A 12,285-nucleotide genomic window follows, 5' to 3' on the forward strand; every position below is an offset into this window, starting at 1 on the left:
GAAATTCGCCGTCGGGAGGAGTATGACCGAGATCATGGCTTCCCGACTCAAAGCCAGGCCACCCGAACTGAGTCGGCAACAGCTTCAACTGGTGGAACCACCCGGGGACGGTCGAGGAACCACCACCGCCACTCCCCTCCCCGGGACAGACGACATCCTCGACGACAGGAGGACACGTGCGGAGTATCCGCCCTTACTCCGCGCCTTAGGGCCATCCAATGGCCTCCCAACTTCAAGGTATCCAATGTCGATAAATATGAACCTAAGCAGGATCCAGGGGGCTGGTTAGCCGTCTACACCACCGCTGCTCGGGCTGCCGGGGCATCCGAAGACGTCATGACTGCGTATCTGCCCATCGTCCTCGGGCAAGACGCGCTGCAGTGGCTACGACATCTACCCCGACACTGCATCGACGACTGGGGAGACTTCAGTCGACGTTTCACCGCCAACTTCCAGTCTCTCTCCGACAAGCCAGCGCAACCATGGGACCTCAAATCCATCAAGCGCCGGGGGGATGAGACTCTCCGGTCATACCTCAAAAGGTTCCAGACCATGAGAAACCGCATCCCCGAGGTCACGGAGGCGGCCGTGATCGAGGACTTCTACAGAGGATCTAACGACTCGGCTTTCGTCCGAGCCATACTGCAAAAGGCGCCGACTACCTCCGAGGAGCTGTTCCGGGAAGCCGACCTCTACATCACCACTGACGAGCGGGCCTAGGACCTCATCGGAGGAACAAAGCCCACACCGGCAGCGCCACGACGCGACGCGAACCAGCCGCCCGACAAGCGCTGGGAGAAGAGGCCTCGCGAAGAGGTACACGCCGCCGGACCACCCGCCTCTCGCGCCCGAGGAGGACCTCGTGGAGGCGAACGCACGCTGGACGACATCCTCGACGCCCAGTGCCCGTACCACAAGGATATGCGCCACACTCTCCGCAACTGCCGGGATTTCAAGCACTCCGTCGGGCATGGCCGACCCTTCCAACCTCTACCACCTCCTCCGCCGAGGGGAGGACCAGATGAACCACGACAGCCCCATCAGCCGGAGGAGGGGGGAGGAGGAGCATTCCCGCGCGTTGACAGGGAGGTCAACGTCATCTTCGGTGGACATGGGTCGCAGGAAAACAAGAGACAACAAAAGCTCAACGACCGCCAGATACTGGTGGCGACCACCGGCCCTCCCGCCCCGTACCGGTGGTCGGAGCACCCAATCACGTTCACTCGGGAGGATCAATGGCTCAACTTCGACCACCCAGGCAAATACCCGCTCCTCGTCGATCCGGTGATCCGAGAGAGCCGGGTGAAGAAGGTGCTAGTGGACGGGGGGAGCAGCATCAACGTCACCTTCCCCCGTACGCTCCAAGGCTTGGGAGTTCACCTCAAAGAGCTCCACGAGTCAGACACTCCTTTCTTCGGCATCGTGCCGACGGAAGGGGAATACCCGCTGGGCCACATCTACATGCCGGTCACCTTCGGGACCCCAAATAACTACAGAACCGAGTTCCTGAGGTTCGAGGTGGCGAACTTCGACTGCGGGTACAACGCCATCATCGGGAGGCCGGGGCTGGCCAAATTCATGGCCATACCACACTATACGTACATGATACTGAAGATGCCAGGGCCGCAAGGAATCATAACTGTGCGCGCCGACTTCCAAGGCGCCGCAGAATGTTTCCGAGTGGCCATCCAAGCAGCCCTCACCACCAAGCCGTCAACGGTTCCTTCTACACCGGCGAACTCTAAGCCTGAAGAAGACCTCGCCGTGCCGGCAAACGAAGCCCAGGCCGCGACCTCTATGCGGCCGACTGAAGACACTAAGCGGATCAACCTGGGGTTTGCTGATGAGCGCAAGGCGGCCATCATCAGCTCCAGTTTAAATGACAAATAGGAAAGCGCGCTCGTCCAGTTCCTGCAAGATAACCGAGACGTATTCGCATGGCAACCTGCGGATATGCCGGGAGTCCCGAGGGAGTTGGCCGAGCACAACTTGAAAGTCTATCCTCAGGCGAGGCCGATCCGGCAAAAGCTGCGTCGTTTCACGCCCGACAAGAGAGAGGCCATTCGTGCCGAGTTAGCCCGCTTGGTCGCGGCCGGATTTATTAGAGAAGTATTACACCCCGAGTGGTTAGCCAACCCTGTTCTTGTACTCAAAAAGAATAAAGTGGATTGGCGCATGTGCGTCGACTATACTGATCTCAACAAACACTGTCCAAAGGATCCCTTCGGGCTCCCGAGGATAGATCAGGTGGTGGATTCCACCGCTGGATGTTCTATGCTGTCTTTCTTAGATTGCTATTCTGGGTATCATCAGATTAGTTTGGCAAAAGAAGACGAGGAAAAAAACGGCGTTCATCACCCCGTTTGGTGCTTTCTGTTATACCTCCATGCCGTTCGGCCTCAAAAACGCTGGAGCGACTTATCAGAGAGCTATTCAAACATGCTTAGCCGATCACTGGGGCAAGCGTGTGGAGGCTTACGTAGACGACGTGGTGATTAAAACGGAGAATCCGGAAAACTTCATCGAAGACTTACAGCTGGTTTTCAACAGCCTGAGAAGATATAGATGGAAGCTCAATCCTGAAAAATGCGTCTTCGGGGTACCAGCGGGAAAATTACTCGGATTTATTGTCAGCCACCGGGGAATTGAAGCTAATCCAGATAAGATTGAAGCTATCATGAAGATGGAAGCTCCTCGATCGCAAAAGAAGGTTCAGCGACTCACTGGATGTATGGCAGCCCTGAGCAGATTCATATCCAGGCTGGGAGAAAAAGGCCTGCCATTCTATAAACTGCTGAAGAAGGTGGATAAGTTTCAATGGACTTCAGAGGCACAAGAAGCTCTAGACGCACTGAAGAAATTCCTGACAACACCGCCAGTATTGAAACCGCCCCGGCGAGCTACGCCGACTCAGCCGGCTGAAGATCTGCTGCTATATATCTCTTGCACGACTCACGTGGTAAGCACTGCGTTGGTAGTCGAGCGAGTGGAAGAAGGGCATGCCTACCCGGTACAACATCCTGTCTACTTCATCAGTGAAGTTCTAGGCCCATCGAAGAAAAAGTATCCTCAAGTTCAGAAGCTATTATATGCAGTACTTCTGACTGCCCGCAAGCTGCGCCACTACTTTGACGATCACAAAGTCACAGTAGTTACTGGTTTTCCGATAGGGGACATTCTTCACAACAAGGAAGCCATTGGCCGAATAGCCAAGTGGGCTTGCGAGTTGGGGTCCCATGATATCGAGTTCCGACCTCGCACTGCCATCAAAACTCAAGCACTGGTCGACTTCGTATCAGAGTGGACAGAACAGCAAGTGCCGGATAATCCAGAAACGGCAGAAGTATGGCGAATGTATTTTGATGGCTCGCTGAAGCTGCAGGGAGCAGGAGCAGGAATTCTTTTCACTGCACCTGGAGGCGAGCACCTCAAGTATGCTCTCCAGTTGCTATTCCCGGCCTCTAACAATGCTACCGAGTATGAAGCTTTGATACACGGATTAAACATCACCATATCACTGGGTGTCAAGAGACTGATGGTGTACGAAGATTCTCTGGTAGTCATCAGTCAGATAAACAAGGAATGAGATTGTTCAAGTGATTCAATGGGAAGATACTGCACCGCCGTCCGAAAGCTAGAAGATAAATTCGAAGGTCTGGAGTTTCATCATATAGAAAGAGATCGGAACACGGCGGCTGATGTACTGTCCAAGCTTGGATCCGGTCGGACTCAAGTCCCGCCCGGGGTCTTCGTGCAAGAAATTCTCCAGCCGAGCATCTCAACGGATCAAATAGAAGAGTGCATTATCATAGATCAACCCGAGTCAGACTCTGATGACTGGAGGCAACCGATTATTAAATATATAAAGAATGAAGAAGAGCCAGATGACAAGAACTCGGCAGAGCGCATTGCCAGACAATCAGCTCACTATACACTCATTGGGGAGGTATTATACAGGAGGGGCGCGTCAGGCGTCCTCATGAAGTGTGTACTCCCGTCCACCGGAAAGCAACTTCTGGAGGAAGTCCATGCAGGGCAGTGTGGAGTACACGCAGCATCCAGAACATTAGTCGGGAAGGTTTTCAGGTCAGGATTCTATTGGCCGACGGCGAAGAATGATGCAGCCGAGTTAGTTCAGAGATGCGAAGCTTGCCAATACCTGTCGAAGCAACAGCACATGCCAGCGCAGCAGCTACAAACCATACCAGTAACTTGGCCTTTCGCATGCTGGGGATTGGATATGATTGGACCTTTCAAGAAAGCTCAAGGAGGATACACCCATGTATTGGTGGCAATTGACAAATTCACTAAATGGATAGAGTTCCAGCCCATTGCCTCTTTAACCTCTGCTAAAGCCGTGGAATTCATACAAAGCATAATATTCAGATTTGGGATACCAAACAGTATCATCACTGACTTGGGATCCAACTTCACCAGTTCAGAATTCTTTGACTTCTGCGAGCAAAAAAGCATTCAGATCAAGTATGCATCTGTAGCCCATCCGAGAGCCAACGGGCAGGTTGAGCGAGCCAACGGAATGATATTGGAGGCACTTAGAAAAAGGGTCTTTGATAAAAATGAAAAATTCGCAGGAAAATGGATAAGAGAATTGCCTTATGTTGTTTGGAGCTTGAGAACCCAACCTAGCCGGGCCCTGCATGGAAACACTCCTTTCTTCATGGTCTATGGGTCGGAGGCAGTGCTACCTGCTGATCTCAAGTTTGGGGCGCCAAGATTGATCTTCGAAAGCATAGCAGAAGCCGAAGCCACTAGGCTGGAGGATATTGACGTACTTGAGGAAGAACGACTGAATGCAGTGATTCAATCAGCACGATACCAGCAGACTCTAAGGCGCTACCACGACAAAGCTGTGCGGCAACGTTTCTTTTCGATGGGAGACCTCGTCCTCCGCCGAATTCTAACGGGGGAGGGACGGCACAAGTTATCACCCTTATGGGAAGGACCTTTCGTAGTAGCAGAAGTCACTCGTCCCGGATCATATCGCCTCACCCAAATGGATGGCACGGAAGTTGGGAACTCCTGGAACATAGAGCACCTCCGAAAGTTCTACCCCTAGCTGTATTTCAAAACAGCCAGAGCGACCATGTATTCTGTATAATGGAAATACGTCATCAATAAAGAGAGATTTCAAAGATACTTGGCTCATTTATGATTGACTTGCATTCTTACTTAACTCGGGGTGACCACTATGCCCTACAAATGGAGCAATCGACTTAAGTCGGCAACGACTTAAGGCGGTGCAACATGCTCACGCTTACTTAACTCGGGGTGACCACTATGCCCTACAAACGGAGCAATCGACTTAAGTCGGCAACGACTTAAGGCGGTGCAACATGCTCACGCTTACTTAACTCGGGGTGACCACTATGCCCTACAAACGGAGCAATCGACTTAAGTCGGCAACGACTTAAGGCGGTGCAACATGCTCACGCTTACTTAACTCGGGGTGACCACTATGCCCTACAAACGGAGCAATCGACTTAAGTCGGCAACGACTTAAGGCGGTGCAACATGCTCACGCTTACTTAACTCGGGGTGACCACTATGCCCTACAAACGGAGCAATCGACTTAAGTCGGCAACGACTTAAGGCGGTGCAACATGCTCACGCTTACTTAACTCGGGGTGACCACTATGCCCTACAAACGGAGCAATCGACTTAAGTCGGCAACGACTTAAGGCGGTGCAACATGCTCACGCTTACTTTACCTAGGGTGACCACTATACCCTACTAACGGAGTTACCGGCTAAAAAGTCATTGACGGCTTAAATCGGTATAGCATACTCGCGCTCATGCAGTTCAAGGGATGATCTCCATATCCCGCAAACAAACTTCATAATCATCGTGCAGCGTTACCACAAACTTGCAAACTAATAAATTCTGATACAATAAGGGAGTAATCACGTCATTTGAATGACAAGCCGATAACCTCTAACGAGTACTTGATCATGCTAACTGCGCGCTCAGAGCACGTGAACTGTTTCTTTATTTTCCAATGTCTTTCTCAGGAACGACTGACGAAGAAGGGCAATTCGAGGAATCAGGGGTAGCATTCACATCGGCTCTTATATCTTCAGGGACAACCACGCCGGGTCTTCTCATCAAGATTCGTCCCGCCCGAATGGCCTTGTCCAGGGCCTTATCGCGCTGAGCTTTGAAAGTGACAGCAGCTTCTTCAGCAACTTTAACAGCCTGTTGAGCAGTTTCTAACTCCTGAGCAATGGATTTCTTAGAAGCTCGGAGTCCCTTGATGGTGGCGTCCTTTGCCGATAGCAACTGTGTAAGGCGGGCCACTTCGTCCGAGGATTCTTGCAGTTGACGGCGCTGGTTGTCAAGCTCCTCCATCGTAAAACGGTGGCTCCTCTCCAAGATGGTCAGCGAGTTGCTGGAATCTTGGTACAATCTGTCCAAGTTGTCGCGAGAAGCAGCAAGGATGTGTTTTTCTTCCTACAAGCAAAAATCAACTCATTCAGAATCCAAGAGCATGATAAGGCGAAGCACGGGTTCGTAAGCTACCTTCTCAGAGTCAAGCTGAGCATGAAGAGAAGAACTCAGAGCGTTGGCATCATCCAAAGCTGCAGAGACTTGACTCAACTCGATCTGACTTTGAGAATATCTCTCCTCGAAGTCAGCGCATCGTCGAGCCATTTCAGCTTGATCTTGGGAAAGTTTTTCTTCAAGAACTGTGATCTGCCGAGTCCTCCCTATCAAGAGGTATTCAAACAAAATGAGGTCAGAAGGTAAAACAACCCACGGGCAAGAACAAAGAAGAAGAAGAAAGGACACTAACCAGCATTAGTGGCCTCCAACTCAGATACACGACCCCGAAGCAACACCGGATTCCAACGCTCAAGAGATGAAGCCACCTCCGGGATGGAAGCACCCTGCGACTTCAGCTGACCGACCATTCCATCCACCAAAGCCTGATAAGAAGAGCGGATGAACATAATGGCAACAATTCATGCAACATAAAGATCAAATTAAAGCACAGTACAACACCTGGAAGTTGGAAAAAAACGAAGGGATCCCCAAGTCAGGAGAAATCGGATGATGACCAGGTGCCAGACCACCACCCGAAGCAGCTTGTAGCAGACCAGCAGGGACGAGCTCAGTACATTCAGCAGAGCCTAACGCCAGACCAGTGGGGATGCTGCCCTCTAAAGCGACCCCCTGATCCGGAGTTTGAGCCACCATTATGCCGCCAGAGTGTGGAGGTGAACCCACATGAACATCCATGGAAGTGCAGGAGGGAGACCTCGCTCGGACACCCTCGGGGGCTGGGTCAAGGTTGGCACTGCCCACTCGAGCCGGGTCACCCCCGGCAACACCCTCGGGGGCTGGGTAGTGGCCTACACTCCTCACCTGAGCTGAGTCCTCCCCGGCGACACCCTCGGGGGCTGGGCACATGTCAGCGCTATTCAAGGGATCCAAGCTCTCTGCCGTGACCACCTCTAAGGTTGACGGGCCTTCAGCTACTTCCATAGGATCAGGACGATCCAAATCATCATCCCGACCCTCGAGATCGTGCTCTAAGGTCGACGAGGCACGGGACAACCTCAACCCAGCATCTGGCACGGCTGCACAAGTTTCTGTTGCATCAACGTCTGCAGGTTCCAACAACAAGTTCTCAGGGACCATATCCTCTAGAGCTTGATCAAAATTGGCCATGGACAGTTCTTGCAGACCAATAAGAGCAGACAAGGCAGGAGAAGGAACCCCACTACTACCACCGCTAGCGACGAACTGCCGACTGTTTTTCCGAGTTAATGGAGTTTCATTCTCTTCCTCCTCATCTTCCACAGCAACAGCACAAACAGCATCCTCATTGGGGTCAGCAGCAGGCGGAGCACACCCATTGGGTTCAATGTCAGCAAGGCCAGTTGCAGTCATTTCTTCGGCAGCAGGAGCTAAGGTGCTGGCATCCTCGTCAAAGCTGGACACTCGCCGGAGGCGTCTTCTTTTCTTCTTCTGCTCATCAGCAGAAGGCTCGGGCTGACTGGTTCGGCTAGGACGCCTCGGGCGAGTATTGACAGGTTTCGAGACATCCAAGGTCGCATCAACCTCTGGAAGGGGCACCACTGCCAATGTACCATCAGGAGCAGTATCAGATGAATCCTCAGCTAGCAGATCGAGCATGTCATTTATGTCTGCATCACTAGGGTTCAGGGGCACTTCAAAATAAACCTGCCGTTCATCATCAGGTATCTCCCCGAGCGAAGCAACTAAGGAACGGACCTCTTCAGCAGAAGGTTGCACTCTAAGACCCAAATTGCTATCTGTCACGGGCGGATTGGACACAAAAAGAGTGAAATCTTTGGGAGAAGGCAGGTTCCAAGCCGAGTATGCCACTGGAGCACCAACGTTTGAAACTTTACCTCTGAGGATCATTTCGAGTCGGCTCACCAAATCAGCAGAAGGAATTCTCCTATTGGTAACTCGGGTTGAGTCGGCCAGCCCTCGGTAAAGATATGCTGGATAGGCCCTGTCTTTCAGCGGCTGAATGTTTTTGAAAACAAAATCTGTGACCACAGCTTCGGCAGTCAGACCTCTCTCTTTCAGTAATTTAACTTCAGTAAGCAACACGCCTGCCTCGGCCACTTCTTGGTCCGTGGGAGACTCAGTCCAACTCGGAGTACGAACGTCCGGCTGTCTTCCTGAGCGGGAAGGGAGAGAATTTCCATAATTATCCATTATAAACCACTCCAGACGCCAACCTTTAATGCTGTCTTTGAGGGGTATCTCGAGATACTCGGTCTTCCGCCCACGGCGCATCTCTAAACTTGCACCTCCGACCAACTGATGTTGCCCCCCGGCCATCCCAGGACGGCAGTGATACAGATATTTCCATAAACCAAAGTGCGGCAGCATGCCGAGATAAGCTTCACAAAGGTGAACGAAAATAGAGATTTGGAGAATGGAGTTAGGGTTCAAGTGAGTCAGGTTGATGTGATAAAAATCAAGGATGCCGCGGAAAAAAGGAGATATGGGAAGGCCGAGGCCGCGAAGAAGGAAAGGAGTGTAAACCACTGACTCGTGGGTATCTTCGGTTGGGACAGTAGTCCCGTGGCAAGCCCGCCAAGAACAGAGTTCCCGTGGAGGGAGAACCCCGATGGAAACAAGGCGGAAAAGCTCAACTTCAGAAATCACAGACATATGGTTACCTGCGAAGGGTAACTGACTGTTGGGGTCGATGGCGGGGATCACCGCGGCAGACGAGTTCGCAGTCTTCCTCTTGGGCGCCATCTTGCTTCTCGCTGGCGAAACAGAGTAGGAGGCGAGTGGCAGAGAAGACTCAGATGCGGAAATGCAAGAACTAGGGCACGGAAAGCAAAGGCGGCTAAAAGCGCGACTCTTAAGGGATATTCTTGAGCCAGATACCCTTTCAAAAAGTGTCCAGTCATCACACGGCGGTCATCTCCGAAATCCCAGCATGCCACGTGGATATCCAACAGTTATTTCCAAGAAAGCCAATGTGCCACCTCATCACTCGGTCATTTTCCTCAAAGTAACTTGAGAAGCTGGCTATCACTCGGCGCTGCCTCTAAAACGCCGACCACGTGTTCAATCGCTCGGCATTACTTCTAAAAATGCCGACGCCGACCTTCAAATCACTCGGCGCTGCCTCTAAAACGCCGACCACGTGTTCAATCGCTCGGCATTACTTCTAAAAATGCCGACGCCGACCTTCAAATCACTCGACGCTGCCTCTAAAACGCCGATCACGTGTTCAATCGCTCGGCATTACTTCTAAAATGCCGACGCCGACCTTCAAATCACTCAGCGTTGCCTCTAAAACGCCGACCACGTGTTCAAACGCTCAGCATTACTTCTAAAATGCCGACGCCGACCACGTGCTCAATCGCTCGGTGTTGACTCTAAAATGCCGAACGCCGACTTTCAATCACTCGGCGTGTCCTTTAACACGCCGACCACGTGTTCAAACACTCAGCATTACTTCTAAAATGCCGACGCCGACATTCAATCACTCGGCGTTATTTCTGAAATGCCAGCCCCGTATTTTGTCGCTTGGCATTACTTCTAAAATGCCGATGCCGACCTCCTATCATTCGGCATTACCTCTAAAACGCTGGTCTTGTGTTCGATTGCTCAGTGTTACTTCTAAAACGCTGATGTCAATCTTCACATCGCTCGGCGTTGTTTCTACTATATCAGAAGAATCAGTTCAACGTTCAGCAAAAGCAATGACAAGTCATCAAAAGGGGGGATAAACGACAGTCTTCATTAAAGGGAAGTTAACGAGTTTACAAACCAACTCTTCACGAGTTGGTGCTTCCCTAATTCTACTCTACATTACTACTACTACTAAACTACAATATACTACTCTACATTACTACTACTACTAAATTACACTAATTACTACTACATTATTCTAGCTATACTAAACTATACTAATATCTAAGAAGACCAGTGGCGTCTAGCCACTGGCCCTGCCCCTGCCGCCGCCGCCGCCCTTGGTGCTGCCCCTGCTGCTGCCCTTGGTGCTGCCCCTGCTGCTGTCGCCCTTGGTGCTGTCCCTGCTGCCGTCGCCGCCGCCCCTGCCACTGCCGCTGCCGTCGCCGTCGTCGTCGTCGTCGTCGTCGTCTTCACCCTCGTCGCCGCCGTCCGAGTCCTCCTCATCCAAGGAGTACTCCGACTCATCCGAGCCTTCGAGCCCGGAGCGCTCGACGGCCCGGATGTACGTCCAGACCTCCGCGGCTATCCCCTGGGAGTCGTCCGAGTCATCGGACGACGCCGGGGGAGAGACGGGAGCCGGAGACCCCTCGGACTCGGAGGAGAACTCCTCCTCCGAGTATTTCGAGTCACCGAAATCCTCCGATGGAGGAGTCGGCTCGCGCTTGCGCTTGTTGTTCTTGCCCATGGCGGAAGTAGACAGAGGGAAGGAAAAGAAGGCAGTAAGGAGCAGCGAAGAGATGTGAAGAAACCAGAGAAGCAAAGGGGTTATTTATAGACGGGAAAGGCAACCGCTCACTTCTAACCGCGGTCACTGAACAGTCGCAAGGCATTCAATAAGCACTTCCACCCACCCGAAGACACGTCAGACGGCGGACGCCGTTTCATGCAACACTACACCCATTGGGACTCCAGTCAACAGCGCAAAGGATATGATTACACTAGCCGTCCCATCGCATTACTACTCAGAGGCAACCGGCTAAAACACTCAGCGTACCAAGCCATCCCTTGCCCACACCCATTGGGGGGGGGACGCCCAGGAATTATCAGTATATTTTTCAAACGGTCACATCCGTGCAGGGCATGCAGTGAATACCTCAAGACAAAAATGAGATATCAGTAAGGATCAGAGGAAAGCCAAATATAACCAGCAAAGTACAAGATATGGCCGACAGAAGCGACGTGAAGACTAGACAGAGAACGTCCATCAAACGTCCAATCAATCGCAGAAGCAAATAAATTGCACTACCTAGCAAGATATGGATGGATTGCAAACTCGGCTGCTAAAGACAAAATATACGCTGACCTTGGCAGCAAAATATTGATGACATAATGCTGACCTCCAAAGCATAATGCAAAATAGCCTCATGCCAGTTTCCACGAGTGAAAGGAAGACCTTCGAATGGATTATCCTTAAAAAATCCATTTGAAGGTCGGGGGCTACACCCATTGGGTGCACCTCCGGTGCACCCCATGGAATATTATTCTAAACCAGTATAGCGCCGACTTCTAAGGCGTAGAGCAAGATTGAAAAGACTAATCCTCAACCGAGATGCAGGAGCGCGAATGGAGATAACCTTTGGAAGAAGACCTTCGAGTAGATTATCTTCCAAAATCTACTCAAAGGTCGGGGGCTACACCCATTGGGTGCACCTCCGGTGCACCCAATGAAGTCCGGAGTCTTACAATCCAAAATGCCGACCTCTAAGGCACAAGCACAAAACCAAACTTTGGTCGGACGAGTGATCAGAGCCAGAGAAGATAGCAGGAAGTCATTTTCTGGACCTTGGATCTTTGGGTTGATTACCTCTAAATCAACCCAAAGATCGGGGGCTTGTGGGGGATAGATATCCCCTGGGTCCACTAAAGAAGTAAAAGGCCTCACGAAAAGCCCAAGGGCCCAATAATTCGTAAGGTCATTCTTTCGTGGGCCTAGGGAAAGACAACCAATAAAGAAGACGTGAGACTGATTAGTGCAAACACAGGCGGCCCACAACGTCGAACGAATGAATCACAAACAGAGACCCGACTTTCCCGCGCTGAAGCCCCCATGCAACAGAGCCATGCGAGGAT

This window comes from Zea mays, chromosome 9 (genome assembly GCF_902167145.1).
Source record: "Zea mays cultivar B73 chromosome 9, Zm-B73-REFERENCE-NAM-5.0, whole genome shotgun sequence".
Classification (NCBI taxonomy): domain Eukaryota; kingdom Viridiplantae; phylum Streptophyta; class Magnoliopsida; order Poales; family Poaceae; genus Zea; species Zea mays.